This window comes from Bufo gargarizans, chromosome 3 (genome assembly GCF_014858855.1).
Source record: "Bufo gargarizans isolate SCDJY-AF-19 chromosome 3, ASM1485885v1, whole genome shotgun sequence".
NCBI classification, from domain to species: Eukaryota; Metazoa; Chordata; class Amphibia; order Anura; family Bufonidae; genus Bufo; species Bufo gargarizans.
In genome coordinates this window covers 9,529,078-9,547,859 of record NC_058082.1, presented here as the reverse complement: position 1 = coordinate 9,547,859, position 18,782 = coordinate 9,529,078, and the positions used below count along the sequence as shown (strand labels likewise).

At 45.7% G+C, this 18,782-nt stretch overlaps 1 protein-coding gene across 4 annotated transcripts in view; it reads left to right on the top strand.

Moving 5' to 3' along the window:
- SLCO2B1 (solute carrier organic anion transporter family member 2B1) overlaps window positions 1–18,782 on the top strand; it is a 103,960-nt gene that overhangs the window by 7,932 nt on the left and 77,246 nt on the right. For 2 of the 4 annotated variants that reach the window (XM_044287037.1, XM_044287032.1), the window contains exon 1: window positions 4,372–4,676. The exons of 1 other annotated variant lie outside the window; for it this stretch is intronic. The gene's annotated coding sequence lies outside the window, so the exon portion shown is untranslated. Of the gene's footprint in view, window positions 1–4,371; window positions 4,677–16,560; window positions 16,656–18,782 lie in introns of those variants that run through there. One more of the 4 variants, XM_044287034.1, reaches the window with a different exon arrangement.

Genomic DNA, 18,782 nt, shown 5'->3' with positions numbered 1-18,782 from the left:
ATCTATCTATCTATCTATCTCATATCTATCTATCTATTATCTATCTATCTATCTATCTACCTATTATCTATCTATCTATCTATCTAATCTATCTATCTATCTACTATCTATCTATCTATCTATCTATCTATCTATCTATCTATCTATCTATCTCATATCTATCTATCTATCTATCTCATATCTATCTATCTATCTATCTATCTATCTATCTATCTCCTATCTCCTATCTATCTATTATCTATCTATCTATTATCTATCTATTATCTATCTATTATCTATCTCATATCTATCTATTATCTATCTATCTATTATCTATGTATCTATCTATTATCTATCTATCTATTATCTATCTCATATCTATCTATCTATCTATCTATCTCCTATCTATCTATCTATTATCTATCTCATATCTATCTATCTATTATCTATCTATCTATTATCTATGTATCTATCTATTATCTATCTATCTATCCATCTCCCGGGGCGTCTTTCATCACGTGTAGCTGAGATTTCCTGGCACACGTATGTAGCGTGGCGTGACTGCGGTGTAATTACCAGCGACATCTCATCTTCTGCGTCTGTTTTTTTCCTATTTAAAGGGCAATCACCAGTTTCCTTCTTCCCGGCCCCGAGGGGGGGGGGGGGGGGGCTCATATTTACCCCTCTGGCCGTCAGTGTGATCCGGGGGGCAGCATTCTTACCTCGCAGGGTTAGGCTCCTGGACACGGATCTGATCTGTCAGGAATCAGTAACTTCTCCTTCCGTTCTAGTTGTTTCCATATCTTCTTATGAAATCACTTAGAGAAAATAGATTGTGAGCTCTGTGGTCAAGTCTGCATCACATTGCTTCTCTGCTCCTCTGACAACACTTCCTGCGTTGGGGATGTTCTGTATCTCACCATCCACATCAATGTCTAACCCGTCCCTGAGGGCTCATGGGGCATCCCAAGAGGCACAGAGGTCCAGGGGGGCCCCCACAGCAGGCTGAAGGGGCCCTATCATGGATTCCCTAGTACACGCCTGTGGAGCAGCGGCGCCTTGTGTGGACATTGATGTGGATGGTGACTTGGTGTCCGGAAGTGTTATCATGGGGACGTCTTCTCTCACCTCCGGATCCACGCTTGGCCTTTAAGGGAATCTGTAAGGATCCTTTCACAGACATGACAGGTGGAGCCGGCAGCAGCTTGCCCTCCGCTTCCCTCCCAAAATAATTCCAAGTTTAGCAATAATTAACCCCAAAATGGAGACCCCAAAGTCCACAACTCGTCCTGCGTTAATCGCACCTCACAGAGACGTGGTAGAAAACGCAGCAAGGAAAAAAGAAACTCCTGCATTCTGCGGACTCAAAACTGGCCGGACTTTAAGGAGTTAATGCATTTATTTACATTGTGCTCTTTTTGTTGCATTTTCGTTAACCCCTTCTTCCCCGCTATTGTTGCTCCTCTTCCTCTCTTTTTCTGCCGTTTCCTGAGGCGGATCCGTTACCTGCGGGATCTGGACCACGTTCAGAGGGATATGTCTATGAATAATTCCTTTGTCTCGGGTCCTGGTGCTCAGCGGCCCCATGCAGGGTTCCAGTTCCAATCCCCCCCTTCCCGTAATGAGCTGCGATGAGACAGACGCCTGGCCTAGCAGGGTCTCACCGAATTTACGAAAAAAGCTGCAGGAGTCGTACAGAATTAGAAAAACCAGGCAGATTTATTCTAAAACAGCGCCACTCCTGTTACAGGCCGTGCCTGGTACTGCAGGTGGTGTCAGTGAAGCAGAGCTGCAGTACCACACACAACCTGTGGGCGGGGGCGTTGTCCTGTACATGTCATGTCTGAGGAAGGTGGCGTCACATGGAAAGTTATCAGTCGGAGCCCAGTGTCTGATGGGGGTGATTGTTTACATTTTTTTTTTTTTAGGCCCCAATAAAAAAAATTGCACAAAAAATCGATTATGAGCGGTAACCCCCAATGTCTACATTTATGGATATGTAGTGATAAGCGGCCACTGGAGGGTCTGGCAGCCGCTTATCCCCCATTTTGAATAATCAGACCTAAAAGGGGATATTAATCAAAGGAAAATGGGAGCAGTTGTCCGTAACAACCAATCAGATTCCAAGTTATTTGGATTTTATCTATTTGGTTGCTATGGGTAACTGCGGCACTTTTGCCTAAACTCCTCCCCCGTGTATGTGAACGGGGAGTCGGGAGCGGAGGACGCAAATTTAACGCTCTCAATCCCCCTCCACAAACGGAATAGCTAAAGTGAAACCCCTTTAATCTGGCATTTGATAATCCAGAATATCTGATAATCCAGTATCTGATAATCCAGAATATCTGATAATCCAGCATCTGATAATCCAGAATATCTGATAATCCAGCATCTGATAATCCAGAATATCTGATAATCCAGCATCTGATAATCCAGAATATTTGATAACTGTAATCTGCTAATATCTGATAATCTGGCATTTGATAGCACAGAATATCCGATAATCCAGCATCTGCTACTATATAACACTGTATCTACTGCACAAGACTACAATATAAAGTGACATTTTACATGGAGATGTGATAATCCAGACTCTTCTACATCTGGCACTTGTCAGGTGCCATCAATTCCAGATTACTGGAATTTTACTGTAGTTGATTATACTCAGTCCAGTCATTTGTCTCTGGTGCCGCAGTGAATGTAATGATCGCACTGGTCAATAGGTGGCGCTATGGATTGACCCCCCCCACATGCTGGATGGCGGGAACGGGAACTCCAGAGAATGTGGTCTGATCTGGGTCCCCCTTTAGGCCTCCTGCACACAAACGTGTGCGCCCCGTGGCCGTGCTGCGTCCCGCAAAATGCAGGCCGCAATGCACGAACACCATCCACGGGGCAGCCGCAGTGGATCGCGGACCTATTCACTTTAATGGGTCCGCGATCCGGCCATTCTGCAAAAAGATAGGACATGTGAAAAAGGAAAGTACGGGATTAAACTCCGCAGTGCTTCCGTAGGGTTCCGTTCCGTGCTTCCGTTCCGCACCATTCTGCATCTCCAGATTTGCGGACCCATTGAAGTGAATGAGTCCGCATCCGTGATTGCGGAATGCCCACGGAATGGCGCCTGTGTATTGCGGATCCGCAAATGCAGTCCGCAATATGGCAATGGGGCGCACACGTTGGTGTGCAGGAGGCCTCAGGCCTCCTTCACACGACCGTTTTTTTTTCCGTTTACGGACTGTTTTTTGCGTTCCGTATACGGTCCGTATACAGAACCATTCATTTCACTGGTTCCGCAAAAAAAACGGAATGTACTCCGTATGCATTCTGTTTCCGTATTTCCGTTCCGTTGAAAGATAGAACATGTCCTAATATTGCCCGCAAATCACGTTCCATTGCTCCATTCAAGTCAATGGGTCCGCAATGCGTCCTGTGTCCCCCCACTGTCCACCTCTGATCACAAGGGGGCCCCACAGATGGTCACTTGGGGTCCTTATGAATAAGAGACTTTGTGTCATTTTGCCTAATAGGAAGCATTTAATGTAACAGGAGGGGTGTGAATACTTTTTCAAAGCCATGTACAGGACGCCCAGGACACGCTCCCTCGCTGCTGACCAATAAAACTTCCTGTATTTCCTCCGTCTGTCATAGAAAAGTGTCAGCAGAATAACTGGGAAACAGAAGAACAAAGAACCGTGAGGAAGAAGCCAGAGCTCCGTCTGTATCCGAGCGAGCTGAGTCTGTATCCGAGCGAGCTGCATCTGTATCCGAGTGAGATCCGTCTGTATCCAAGCGAGATCCGTCTGTATCCAAGCAAGCTGAGTCTGTATCCGAGCAAGCTGAGTCTGTATCTGAGTGTGCTCCGTCTGTATCCGAGCGAGCTCCGTCTGTATCCGAGTGAGCTGAGACTGTATCTGAGCGAGCTGCGTCTGTATCCAAGCGAGCTCCGTCTGTATCCAAGCAAGCTAAGTCTGTATCAGAGCAAGCTGAGTCTGTATCCGAGCAAGCTGAGTCTGTATCTGAGTGAGCTCCGTCTGTATCTGAGTGAGCTCCGTCTGTATCCGAGCAAGCTGAGTCTGTATCCGAGCGAGCTGAGACTGTATCTGAGCGAGCTGCGTCTGTATCCAAGCGAGCTACGTCTGTATCCGAGCAAGCTGAGTCTGTATCCGAGCAAGCTGAGTCTGTATCTGAGTGAGCTCCGTCTGTATCTGAGTGAGCTCCGTCTGTATCCGAGCGAGCTGAGACTGTATCCGAGCGAGCTGAGTCTGTATCTGAGTGAGCTCCGTCTGTATCCGAGCGAGCTCCGTCTGTATCCGAGCGAGCTCCGTCTGTATCCGAGCAAGCTGAGACTGTATCCGAGCGAGCAGCGTCTGTATCCGAGCGAGCAGTGTCTGTATCCGAGCGAGCAGTGTCTGTATCCGAGCGAGCTGAGACTGTATCCGAGCGAGCAGTGTCTGTATCCGAGCGAGCAGCATCTGTATCCGAGCGAGCAGCATCTGTATCCGAGCGAGCTCCATCTGTATCCAAGTGAGCTGAGTCTGTATCCGAGCGAGCTGCGTCTGTATCCGAGCGAGCTGAGTCTGTATCCGAGCGAGCTGAGTCTGTATCTGAGACAGCTGGACGCCCTCCATGTGACAGCGCCCCCCGTCTGCCGATGTCCACACCAGGGTCACCCACTCCCCGGCTCCTTCTTCTCCGTGAGTCCGTGTTTTCTTTCTATTCTTTTCACTGTTAGATTTAAAGGGGGAAATACATAAAAACTGAAAATATAGCGTCAGGCGAGGCGGACTCCTGTCCTATCATATTCCCTCCTGTCGGACTCCAGGAAAGCTGGGTGAGCAGGAGGAGCGGTCATGGCTAGTGCGAAGCTGTGGAAAATTCGTTTTTACTACTTCGCCGAATTTTACGAAAATATTACTTTGTGATGAATTACTTTATCACAGAGCAGGTTTCTCTTTAAATAGTGGGTGCAATGGCAGGGAGCGGCGAGTGCGCCGCCCCCCCCCCCCCCCTTCCCCGTCATTGTACCCCTCAGATGCCGCATTCACCGCTGATCGCTGCACCTGAGTTTAATATCTAAGTCTGTAAAAAAAAAAAAAATGATTAAAATCATACTCACCTCCTCCATTTGATTGTGAAGAGCCGTCCACCACCAACTTGATTGACGATCCACCGTGAAATCTCGCACAGCCTGTGATGACGTCATACGTCACCGCTCACGGGATTTCGCGCTGGATCTTCAATCAAGATGGCGACAAGTGGATGAGGTAAGAATGTTTTTTTTACCCCATTTCAGGGAAAATCGATTTGTTACCACAAAGCAAGAGGAAATTCGGCTTTGCGGCGAATCAAATTTTCCCTAAAATTCGGATCGAAGTCCACTTCGTGAAGTTCGATTCCCTCAACACTAGTCACGGCGGATATATTGTTTCTAATATATATATTTTTTTTACATTGGTACCTTTTAACCCTCTATGCAGTTGCAAGAAAAAAGTAAGTGAACCCTCTGGAATCTCCTGGATATCTGCACTGATGGTTAATATGATGAGGTCTGGTTGTGTGGGCAGCAGGGTGGCTCAGTGGTTAGGACTGGTGCCTTGGAGCACCGGGGGGGTCCCAAGAATCAGGAATTGAGATGATAATGTCTGTAGAACGCTGCGGAATATGTGGGAGGAACGTAAGTAAATAAATTGTATCAAAGTCAGAATTATAAAGAAACACAATGTAACTAATAACAGGGTTGTATCATTCGTGTTGTGTCATCATCCACAGTCCAGAGAGGAAAAGTAAGTGACAACTTGTAGATCTCTTGGGTTCCTTCTCGCCTCTTTCAGGATTGATCTGAGCAGGACGCTGGCTCCTAGGGAGAGTAGTCCAGTCCTATATTTTCCCCATCCATAGATAATTTGTCCCATCGGGACCTGATGGACGCCCGGATCTTTAGCTCTTGTAGCCCTTTCCGGCTTCCACAACACGTCTTCGGAGGTCTCTGCATGGAGGCATGGCTCACACTAACCAATCTTCCTTGAGAACAGGTTTGCCAGTAACCAGGTTTTGTGTGCCTTTATTTAATGGGCAAAACACCTCTGACGTCGACATCTGTCATCTCCTCTCCTTAAAGGGGTATTCCAGTTCTGTGACGTTATCCATTATCCAGAAGATATAGGGATAACTATTAGATTGGTCGGGGACCTCCACCGATCAGAAGAACTTGGGCCCTGTATCCCCTGCAGCGGTCGGTCAACCATGTTTATAGCTGCTGCTTTCATTTCTATGGTAGCTCCAGAGATAACCAAGTACAGCACTCCGGTATCTCCAGAACTCTCATAAAAATGAATGGTCATGATTATTGGGGGCCCCAGCAGTAGGACTCCTGTGATAGGAACTAATTTCAAACAACTAGAATATCCCTTTAATTGACACCCGTTTTACCAATTAGGCCTTGAAGAAGTTATTAAGACGCAGGTCCATTTAACTTTTCTCCAGAGTCCTGACCTTAACTCTATGGAGATGCTGAGGCATGACCTGAAGAAGACCATGCCGGCCAGGCACCCTAAGAACATTGATGAACTTAAGGAGAGCTGTAGGGAGGAGTGCTCCTCAATGTTGTGTAAATATTCGGTGGAGGTGATTTCTGCCAAATGGAAATCTACAGATTATGTAATCTAAGGGTTCACTTACTTTTTTCCTGCACTGTGGGTATTTACTCAATATGCTTGATAATAGACATTAAAAGGTGCCCATCTATGGGGAATGCGGCATGGAAGGACTCGCTATTGTTTGGACCCTTCACCTGGTAGGACTTTTCCTGTGGCTCACAGTGGAGCCGCATCGTGATACCAGCCTCAAACAAAAATAGCTAAAATGTTTTGAAAGTTTGTCTTGATCTTTTGCCTACTTTATGAGAAAACCAGTGAAATCTGTCTGAAAAGAATGAGGAAGTGACTGAGGAGACGATGCTACAAATAAAAAGTTTAGTTCCCCAGAGCGTCCCATACATGCAGGTGCAGATACTGTCAGGGGTGGACTGAGGTCTACACAGAAGACAAGGAACCCCAAAGTAATAGGCAAACTGGAGTCTTCCTTTATGGTGTCTGGTTTCTGTCTCCAGTCCATAAATCTTGGGCAACCTTCCCATTTTGCAGCCTCTTTCTATTCCTTCGCCTTGGAGAGTCCTGGATGTGTTCTTGCACCCAACAAGGGTAGACTTGTCTAGCCTTGGGGCCCGTGAACATTTTTGCCTTAGGCAACCCATCTACCTATAACATGTAGGACTACGTGTTTCTGTCCTGGCAGGGAAAATGACACAAGAGCTTCCAATCTATGGGGAAATAAGGGAGACACAAGAGGTTACAGTCTATGAGGAGATAGGGGAGACACAAGAGCTTACAGTCTATGAGGAGATAGAGGAGACACAAGAGCTTACAGTCTATGAGGAGATAGAGGAGACACAAGAGCTTACAGTCTATGAGGAGATAGAGGAGACACAAGAGCTTACAATCTATGAGGAGATAGGGGAGACTCAAGAGCTTACAGTCTATGAGGAGATGGGGGAGACACAAGAGCTTACAGTCTATGAGGAGATAGGGGAGACACAAGAGCTTACAGTCTATGAGGAGATAGAGGAGACACAAGAGCTTACAGTCTATGAGGAGATAGAGGAGACACAAGAGCTTACAATCTATGAGGAGATAGGGGAGACTCAAGAGCTTACAGTCTATGAGGAGATGGGGGAGACACAAGAGCTTACAGTCTATGATGAGATAGAGGAGACACAAGAGCTTACACTCTATGAGGAGATAGAGGAGACACAAGAGCTTACACTCTATGAGGAGATAGGGGAGACACAAGAGCTTACAGTCTATGAGGAGATAGAGGAGATAGAGGAGACACAAGAGCTTACAATCTATGAGGAGATAGGGGTGACAAGAGCTTACACTCTATGAGGAGATAGGGGGAGACACAAGAGCTTACACTCTATGAGGAGATAGAGGAGACACAAGAGCTTACACTCTATGAGGAGATAGAGGAGATACAAGAGCTTACAATCTATGAGGAGATAGAGGAGACACAAGAGCTTACACTCTATGAGGAGATAGAGGAGATACAAGAGCTTACACTCTATGAGGAGATAGAGGAGACACAAGAGCTTACACTCTATGAGGAGATAGAGGAGATACAAGAGCTTACAATCTATGAGGAGATAGAGGAGACACAAGAGCTTACACTCTATGAGGAGATAGAGGAGACACAAGAGCTTACAATCTATGAGGAGATAGGGGTGACAAGAGCTTACACTCTATGAGGAGATAGAGGAGACACAAGAGCTTACACTCTATGAGGAGATAGGGGTGACAAGAGCTTACACTCTATGATGAGATAGGGGAGACACAAGAGCTTACAGTCTATGAGGAGATGGGGAGACACAAGAGCTTACAGTCTGTGGAGATAGGGGGGGGGACACAAGAGCTTACAGTCTATGAGGAGATAGGGGAGACACGAGAGCTTACACTCTATGAGGAGATAGGGGAGACACGAGAGCTTACACTCTATGAGGAGATAGAGGAGACACAAGAGCTTACAATCTATGAGGAGATGGGGGAGACACAAGAGCTTACAATCTATGAGGAGATAGAGGAGACACAAGAGCTTACAGTCTATGAGGAGATAGGGGTGACACAAGAGCTTGCACTCTATGAGGAGATAGAGGAGATACAAGAGCTTACAGTCTATGAGGAGATAGGGGAGACACAAGAGCTTACAGTCTATGAGGAGATAGGGGTGACAAGAGCTTACACTCTATGAGGAGATAGGGGTGACAAGAGCTTACACTCTATGATGAGATAGGGGAGACACGAGAGCTTACACTCTATGAGGAGATAGGGGTGATACAAGAGCTTACAATCTATGAGGAGATAGGGGTGACACAAGAGCTTACAATCTATGAGGAGATAGGGGAGACACAAGAGCTTACACTCTATGGGCAGATAGAGGAGACACAAGAGCTTACACTCTATGAGGAGATAGGAGGAGACACAACAGCTTACAGTCTATGAGGAGATAGAGGAGACACAAGAGCTTACAATCTATGAGGAGATAGGGGAGATACAAGAGCTTACACTCTATGAGGAGATAGAGGAGACACAAGAGCTTACAATCTATGATGAGATAGAGGAGACACAAGAGCTTACAATCTATGAGGAGATAGAGGAGACACAAGAGCTTACACTCTATGGGGAGATAGAGGAGACACAAGAGCTTACTCTCTATGAGGAGATAGGGGAGACACAAGAGCTTACAATCTATGAGGAGATAGAGGAGACACAAGAGCTTACAATCTATGAGGAGATAGAGGAGACACAAGAGCTTACACTCTATGAGGAGATAGGAGGAGACACAAGAGCTTACAATCTATGAGGAGATAGGGGAGATACAAGAGCTTACACTCTATGAGGAGATAGAGGAGACACAAGAGCTTACAATCTATGAGGAGATAGAGGAGACACAAGAGCTTACAATCTATGAGGAGATAGGGGTGACAAGAGCTTACACTCTATGAGGAGATAGAGGAGACACAAGAGCTTACAGTCTATGAGGAGATAGGGGAGACACAAGAGCTTACAATCTATGAGGAGATAAGGGAGACACAAGAGCTTACAGTCTATGAGGAGATAGAGGAGACACAAGAGCTTACAGTCTATGAGGAGATAGGGGAGACACAAGAGCTTACAGTCTATGAGGAGATAGGGGAGACACAAGAGCTTACAATCTATGAGGAGATAAGGGAGACACAAGAGCTTACAATCTATGAGGAGATAGAGGAGACACAAGAGCTTACAATCTATGAGGAGATAGAGGAGATACAAGAGCTTACAGTCTATGAGGAGATAGAGGAGACACAAGAGCTTACACTCTATGAGGAGATAGAGGAGACACAAGAGCTTACAATCTATGAGGAGATAGGGGAGACACAAGAGCTTACAATCTATGAGGAGATAGAGGAGACACAAGAGCTTACACTCTATGAGGAGATGGGGGAGACACAAGAGCTTACAATCTATGAGGAGATAGGGGGGACACAAGAGCTTACAATCTATGAGGAGATAGGGGGGACACAAGAGCTTACAATCTATGAGGAGATAGAGGTGACACAAGAGCTTACAATCTATGAGGAGATGGGGGGACACAAGAGCTTACAGTCTATGAGGAGATGGGGGAGACACAAGAGCTTACAGTCTATGAGGAGATAGAGGAGACACAAGAGCTTACACTCTATGAGGAGATAGGGGAGACACAAGAGCTTACAGTCTATGAGGAGATGGGGGAGACACAAGAGCTTACACTCTATGAGGAGATAGAGGAGACACAAGAGCTTACAGTCTATGAGGAGATGGGGGAGACACAAGAGCTTACAGTCTATGAGGAGATGGGGGGGACACAAGAGCTTACACTCTATGAGGAGATAGAGGAGATACAAGAGCTTACAGTCTATGAGGAGATGGGGGAGACACAAGAGCTTACACTCTATGAGGAGATAGAGGAGACACAAGAGCTTACAGTCTATGAGGAGATAGAGGAGACACAAGAGCTTACAGTCTATGAGGAGATAGAGGAGACACAAGAGCTTACAGTCTATGAGGAGATAGAGGAGACACAAGAGCTTACAATCTATGAGGAGATAGAGGAGACACAAGAGCTTACAATCTATGGGAGAAGGTAAAAGTGCTTGTTTTGTACAATGGTCCAGTAGATATAACGCTGTATGAGCCGTCACCGGCTGAAATCTGTACAGAAGTTGGTGAAAGTGAACATCCCCTTTAATTACAGATGTCGCAGGGTTAACACTCCAGCTCTGAACTCATCGCGTTATCTTGAAACAAAAGCCATTGAAGCTGTAACGCATTTCGTTTAGATAAGACGTCTCTGAAGTCTCAGAAAACATGAGTGTTGATATTTGTGGTTTATTCCCAGTTGTGACCCTTCTCCGATACATTGTTTCCTCGGGCTCCTCAGTCTGATCACAGCGGGGAGGGGGAGGGGGCGAGCTGTCCTCATCACTCAGACCTTTAGCATGGATTGCACATCTCCCAATCTCTTTATTTATTTAACGTCCAGTTTATTGAGTCTTTTGAGCCATTTAAAGGGACAGTGTCACTCGTCAGTAATGTAGTGGGAGACCAGAGCTGTGACCACGGATGGTCATTAGAGCCCGGTCCCCTCATCTCTTTGTTTGGTCAGTCTGTGGCCGTTATTGTGTGGAGCTCATTGTGTCCCCTCATTGATCTTGGAAAGGGTTTGGGAGCTTCAGATAAGAGTGTTTCTTTTGGGATGATGGGGATTATCTGCATTTAAAGAATGGTTTCTGTGGAGAGTGGGAGTCCACAGGACCATTAACATCTCAAAGGGCAATCTGCGAGCTCCCAGTGGAGTGTGCAGGGGCACCCCGGGGGCTTTGTGTTCTTTTGGTCATTCATTGAGATTGATATATGGGTGAAAAGAATGGGATAGTCTATAAGGTCTCATGCACACCGCCATATAGTCTATAAGGTCTCATGCATACCGTCATATAGTCTATAAGGTCTCATGTACACCGCCATATAGTCTATAAGGTCTCATGCACACCGCCATATAGTCTATAAGGTCTCATGTACACGGCCATATAGTCTATAAGGTCTCATGCACACCACCATATAGTCTATAAGGTCTCATGCACACCGCCATATAGTCTATAAGGTCTCATGCACACCGTCATATAGTCTATAAGGTCTCATGCACACCGCCATATAGTCTATAAGGTCTCATGCACACCGCCATATAGTCTGTAAGGTCTCATGCACACCGTCATATAGTCTATAAGGTCTCATGCACACCGCCATATAGTCTATAAGGTCTCATGCACACCGCCATATAGTCTATAAGGTCTCATGCATACCGTCATATAGTCTATAAGGTCTCATGTACACCGCCATATAGTCTATAAGGTCTCATGCACACCGCCATATAGTCTACAAGGTCTCATGCACACCGCCATATAGTCTATAAGGTCTCATGCACACCGCTATATAGTCTATAAGGTCTCATGCACACCGCCATATAGTCTATAAGGTCTCATGCACACCGCTATATAGTCTATAAGGTCTCATGCACACCGCCATATAGTCTATAAGGTCTCATGCACACCGCCATATAGTCTATAAGGTCTCATGTACACGGCCATATAGTCTATAAGGTCTCATGCACACCACCATATAGTCTATAAGGTCTCATGCACACCGCCATATAGTCTGTAAGGTCTCATGCACACCGTCATATAGTCTATAAGGTCTCATGCACACCGCCATATAGTCTATAAGGTCTCATGCACACCGCCATATAGTCTGTAAGGTCTCATGCACACCGTCATATAGTCTATAAGGTCTCATGCACACCGCCATATAGTCTATAAGGTCTCATGCACACCGCCATATAGTCTATAAGGTCTCATGCATACCGTCATATAGTCTATAAGGTCTCATGTACACCGCCATATAGTCTATAAGGTCTCATGCACACCGCCATATAGTCTACAAGGTCTCATGCACACCGCCATATAGTCTATAAGGTCTCATGCACACCGCTATATAGTCTATAAGGTCTCATGCACACCGCCATATAGTCTATAAGGTCTCATGCACACCGCTATATAGTCTATAAGGTCTCATGCACACCGCCATATAGTCTATAAGGTCTCATGCACACCGCCATATAGTCTATAAGGTCTCATGCACACCGCTATATAGTCTATAAGGTCTCATGCACACCGCCATATAGTCTATAAGGTCTCATGCACACCGCCATATAGTCTATAAGGTCTCATGCACACCGCCATATAGTCTATAAGGTCTCATGCACACCGCCATTGCTGCTTTTGCAGTCTGCAAATTGTTGTTCCTCAAAACACGGATACCGGCCTTGTATGTCCCACGTTTTGCCAAACGGAACGTCCGACCCCTAATAGAATATTTCTACCCTTGTCCGGAATGCAGACACGAATAGGAAATGTTCTATATTTTTTGCAGGTACCGCAGAACGAACATACAGATGCGGACAGTGCACCGCCCCGTCAAAGTGAATGGGTCTGTATCCGACCAACACAAAACACGGATCGGATGCGGATCAAAAATATGTTCGTGTGCATGAGCCGTAAAGGAAGATATGATCATTTTACTTTCTCCCATTATATGACTGTACACAAGCAGAATAGTGAGTGCAGCTCTGGAGCATAATGCAGGATGTAACTCAGGATCAGTACAGGATAAGTAATGTATGTACACAGTGACTGCACCAGCAGAATAGTGAGTGCAGCTCTGGAGTATAATACAGGATGTAACTTAGGATCAGTACAGGATAAGTAATGTATGTACACAGTGACTGCACCAGCAGAATAGTGAGTGCAGCTCTGGAGTATAATACAGGATGTGACTCAGGATCAGTACAGGATATGTAATGTATGTGCACAGTGACTGCACCAGCAGAATAGTGAGTGCAGCTCTGGGGTATAATACAGATGTAACTCAGGGTCAGTACAGGATAAGTAATGTAATGTATGTACACAGTGACTGCACCAGCAGAATAGTGAGTGCAGCTCTGGAGTATAATACAGGATGTGACTCAGGATCAGTACAGGATATGTAATGTATGTGCACAGTGACTGCACCAGCAGAATAGTGAGTGCAGCTCTGGGGTATAATACAGATGTAACTCAGGGTCAGTACAGGATAAGTAATGTAATGTATGTACACAGTGACTGCACCAGCAGAATAGTGAGTGCAGCTCTGGAGTATAGTACAGGATGTAACTCAGAGTCAGTACAGGATAAGTAATGTATCTACACAGTGACTCCACCAGCAGAATAGTGAGTGCAGCTCTGGAGTATAATACAGGATGTAACTCAGGATCAGTACAGGATAAGTAATGTATGTACACAGTGACTCCACCAGCAGAATAGTGAGTGCAGCTCTGGAGTATAATACAGGATGTAACTCAGGATCAGTACAGGATAAGTAATGTATGTACACAGTGACTGCACCAGCAGAATAGTGAGTGCAGCTCTGGAGTATAATACAGGATGTAACTCAGGATCAGTACAGGATAAGTAATGTATGTACACAGTGACTGCACCAGCAGAATAGTGAGTGCAGCTCTGGAGTATAGTACAGGATGTAACTCAGGATGACTCTGGAGCAGTTGTTTATGGGGAATGTACATTTATGTAGGTGATATGCAACTGTTGTGAGGCTACAAGTCCCAGCATGGCAGCCGGCTACTTTCACAGCTGAGGTGCCCCGGGCCGATATATTCTCACGTATGGGTCTGTTACGGACCACACACACCTCAGGGTGCAGCTACACGGTCAGGTTTTCTGATGCAGTTTGGGAAACCGTAATCTGGAGTGGATCCTAAAAGCAGAGAGTGTATTAAGGATATGGGAAGCAGGGACAGCATATAAAGCTGTCCGTGTGCATCAGATGTTTGGGGGCCTCTCCCCTGAATCCAGGTGTATGACAGTAATATCATGTGTGGTCATCTTACCTGTAGCTGCCACAGACAGCCATAGATTCAGGCCTCTGAGAGAGAGAGACTGTCAGGCTGCCAGGGAGAGCTGCCATAGGGAGTTGGAGGAACTGTCAGGGGTGGCAAAGAAGGTAGGTCCATGAGAGCTAATGTGGCTGACAGTAAGTATCTTCTCAGCACCACATCCTCACGCTTCATGGTCACCCACTAATCCCCCTAATTCCTTCCTTTAGAGGTCCACTTTAAGGGGTTTACCAGGTGTTTCATATTGATGACCTATCCTCGTTGTGTAGTACATTGTATAGCAGCTGTACTTGGTATTGCAACTCAGCCCGATACACAGGCCATGTGACCAGTGAACGTGACGTCACTTAAGAAGAGGCCACAACACTCAAGAGAATGGGCGCTGTGCTTGGTGAGCTGCAAAGAGGCCATTTTCCCAAATAAGGAAAGAAAATGTCAACCCCTTTAAATTGGGCCTGGCTGGGGAGGGGCCTATTCTCCTAGTTTTGCTCGAAGCATTCTATTAATCCACACCTGGTCACACACCTTGTGTGCAGAGCACCTAATACACAGATGTGTGTCTCAACAATATATATGCGTTTTCTAAGGTGTACTCTGTCTCATTATGGAGAGCCTCTAGCATGCTGAGTATGTGTGCATTGTATTGTAGGCCAGGCCATACTCCCATGGGTTTCTGGGAAAGACATTCAGATTAGCGTTACCAAACCTATCTGATGCCAGCAGATGTTAGACATGATCATTTGCATATAACAAGACGAGCATTGTCTAGCCTACAATAATCATCAAGCATATTAAATGGTCTCCATAATAGAAACAGTACCCACCCAGAGGTTTCGCCAAGAAAAGCTGTTTGCATCTGCTTTACTCTGATAAAAGGCTGTTGTCCTGAAAGAGCTAGCTGCAGATGTGAGGCTGGCTTAGCTATTTTCTATATCGTTGCTATATAACCATATATAAAAGGAAGGAAGGCATCACTGTGTGAGAATAATGCAGCACTTAGGAGGCTGTGTTCTCCGTACTGTTTACCTAATTGCTGTGCAGTAGCGAGCAGTCATACTGGTAGCTCCTGCTGTCCCAATTCACCTGAAGTGGTGACTCCTTCTTATTCCCTTGAGGACACCGTTCACTAACTACAGGTGTAATTTGAAGCCACTGACCCCCACACAAATTCTCGAACCGCAGGGACCGTCTATCGATGCTTATTCTTTTTTAACCCATTCTGTCCCTTACCCGGATAGCAAAATTCATAGCAATATTCTGGACACCATAGGGCTCTGTTTATCAGGGCACAGTTTGGCGGTTTTTCACCCAATGTTTATCTGAGTATTGTATGGTACCACACCAGCACTGCTACTACTAGACACTATTGTATGGCGGTATTAAGTGCACGGTTATGGCTTGGCACACTGTACAGCGTTAAAATTTGTATAAAAAATAACATAATTCCTTTATTATTTTTAGTGTTGAGCGCGAATATTCCAATCGCAAATTTTAATCGCGAATATCACCACTTCGAGAATACGTCAATATTTAGAATATAGTGCTATTCTAATCGCGAATTTATCGCGAATATATTACATTGCCGATTTTCGCAATCAAGTAAACATGACTGGACATTACGATTTCTCGAATTTGCTAATTTATGGTGAATATTCGGCCACAAATTTGTGAAATATTGCGAATTCGGATATTGCCTATGCCGCTCATCACTGATGATTTTATCCAACACCCCCCTAGACGTGTGGCCCATGTGATATAACAGCCCAGGCCACGTCTGTGGATTTAGTAACCCCCAGTCACACACGAGCGGTGGAGCATACCTGGCCCCCATGACGGTACATCGAGATCCAGGGCAGGAATTGTCCAGGAATTTATTGATACATTGTATCCAGTGCAGTCTATGGAGTGACCCGTTCCCTAGCCCCCAGCGGTGAGCCCTGGTGAATGCTGCCCGTCAGGTTTACTCTGTGTTTAAAGGTCACAACACCTCAGACTATAATACAGTGTGCACTGGATGAAGCTGCAGCGGAGACAGGTCCTGCAGCATTCAGGGTGATGATACATGGACTGCGGGAAAAGAGGCGACAACCCGTATCGAGGTAACAACTCTCGTCACTTCTCGGCCAGTACTTTAGTATTGATCGCAGCCGCTCTAGGAAAACAATAGCAAAGGCTAAAGCAATGGTCAACAACCTGTGACTGCAGCTGTGGGTCTATCACTGTTCACATGTGTGTAACTACTGACGGCGATCACTTTACACCCCTGATCTGCCCCCTGTGACTCTCCAGCTGCTCTGTAACCCCAGTGTTTGTCTATCAATATCCACATGTGTTATCTATGTGCTTTGTATGTATGTAACTACTGATGGCGATCACTTTTCAGGACTGATGTGCAACCTGTGACTCTCCAGCTGCTGTGCAACCCCAGTGTGTGTCTATCAGTATTCACGTGTATTATCTATATTATCTATGTGCTTCAAATATATGTAACTATTCTTGGGGTTGACTTTACAAGACTGATCTGCAACCTGTGACTCTCCAGCTGCTGTGTAACCCCAGCTGTATGTCTGTCACTGTTCACATGTGTTATCTATGTGCTTTGTATGTATGTAACTACTGACGGCAATCACTTTTCACGACTGATCTGCAACCTGTGACTCTCCAGCTGCTGTGCAACCCCAGTGTGTGTCTATCAGTATTCACATGTATTATCTATGTGTTTCAAATATATGTGACTATTCTTGGGGTTGACTTTACATGACTGATCTGCAACCTGTGACTCTCCAGCTGCTGTGCAACCCCATTGTGTGTCTATCAATATCCACGTGTATTATCTATGTGCGTCGAATATATGTAACTATTCTTGGGGTTGACTTTACACGACTGATCTGCAACCTGTGACTGCAGCTGTATGTCTGTTACTGTTCACATGTGTTATCTATGTGCTTTGTATGTATGTAACTACTGACGGCGATCACTTTTCATGACTGATCTGCAACCTGTGACTCTCCAGCTGTTGTGTCACCCCAGTGTATGCCCATCAGTGTTCATATGAATTATCTATGTGCCATGTATGTAGGTAAGTATTGATGGGGTTGATTTTACACCACTATTCTGCAACCCGTGACTCCCCAGCTGTTGTCAAACCACAACACCCATCATTCGCTGTTTTCCGGTTATAGTGAAACTCCCGCGTGTGCATTCAGTGTTCACATGTATTCTTTCTGCGTTTTGTATATATGTTACCTTTTATACAGTGGAGCTTCAGGCCTGATGCACACCTATTAAAGCTCCAGCTGCACTTTCACTGTTCGCATGTATTACTTTCTGGACATTTACCTGTTGATGCGGTTGGTGTCATCCATGTACGGTACATCAGTGATCCTCAACCTCTGAAGGATCGGACGCTACAGGTCCTAGCCAGGTGGCCGCTTCCACTGTCCACGTGGATTATTTATGGACGTGGTATACATTGCTCTGATTATAGCGATCATGTTATACAATTGTGTCAGTGCTCCCTAACCTATGGCTCTACAGCTGTGGTAGAGCTACAAGCCCCAGCATGTTATGGCAGTCTGAGACTTTCCCAGGATGCTGGGAGTTGTAGTTGCGCATCAGTTTGGGTGGGAAGTGGGGAGGGGGGTAGACGGCTCTTAGAAAACAGAAGACAAAAGAGCCTGTCAGTCCTCCAGGTGTCATTATCAGGTTAATGAATGAAAGGAGGCAAATAGCTTTCTATATGCTGAGAGGTCACTAGAAATTCAGGAATTCTTAAAGGGATGGCCTGATGTAAAGCAACACTGCCACTAATGGCTGGGCTTAGTATGACAGCTCGGAAATAACGGTGGGTGATACCCCCGTCAGTGGAGGCAGTGATAGGTGAACGGAACACGATATATGAGGGAAGCCCAGAAGATTCTGGATGTTACATTTACTTTGGAGGAGAATATATGGATGAAGCGAAGGAGATTCTGACCTTTGCCGTAGCTTCATCAATCACATAACACAGTCATGTGCTCCTATTAAATACCGCCTGACACCTCCATTCCTCACAACTTCTCACATAACCTCCTCCAGGTGATGAAGTGTCACTGCTGATGAATGGAACAGGAGCGAGAATCCTTGTAAGATAACTGTAACATACCGCGGTATAATAGCTGATCACCGCTATAATAACTACACATCCTACAGATGTTCTGTACACGACACTGGTGGAGGAAGATGTA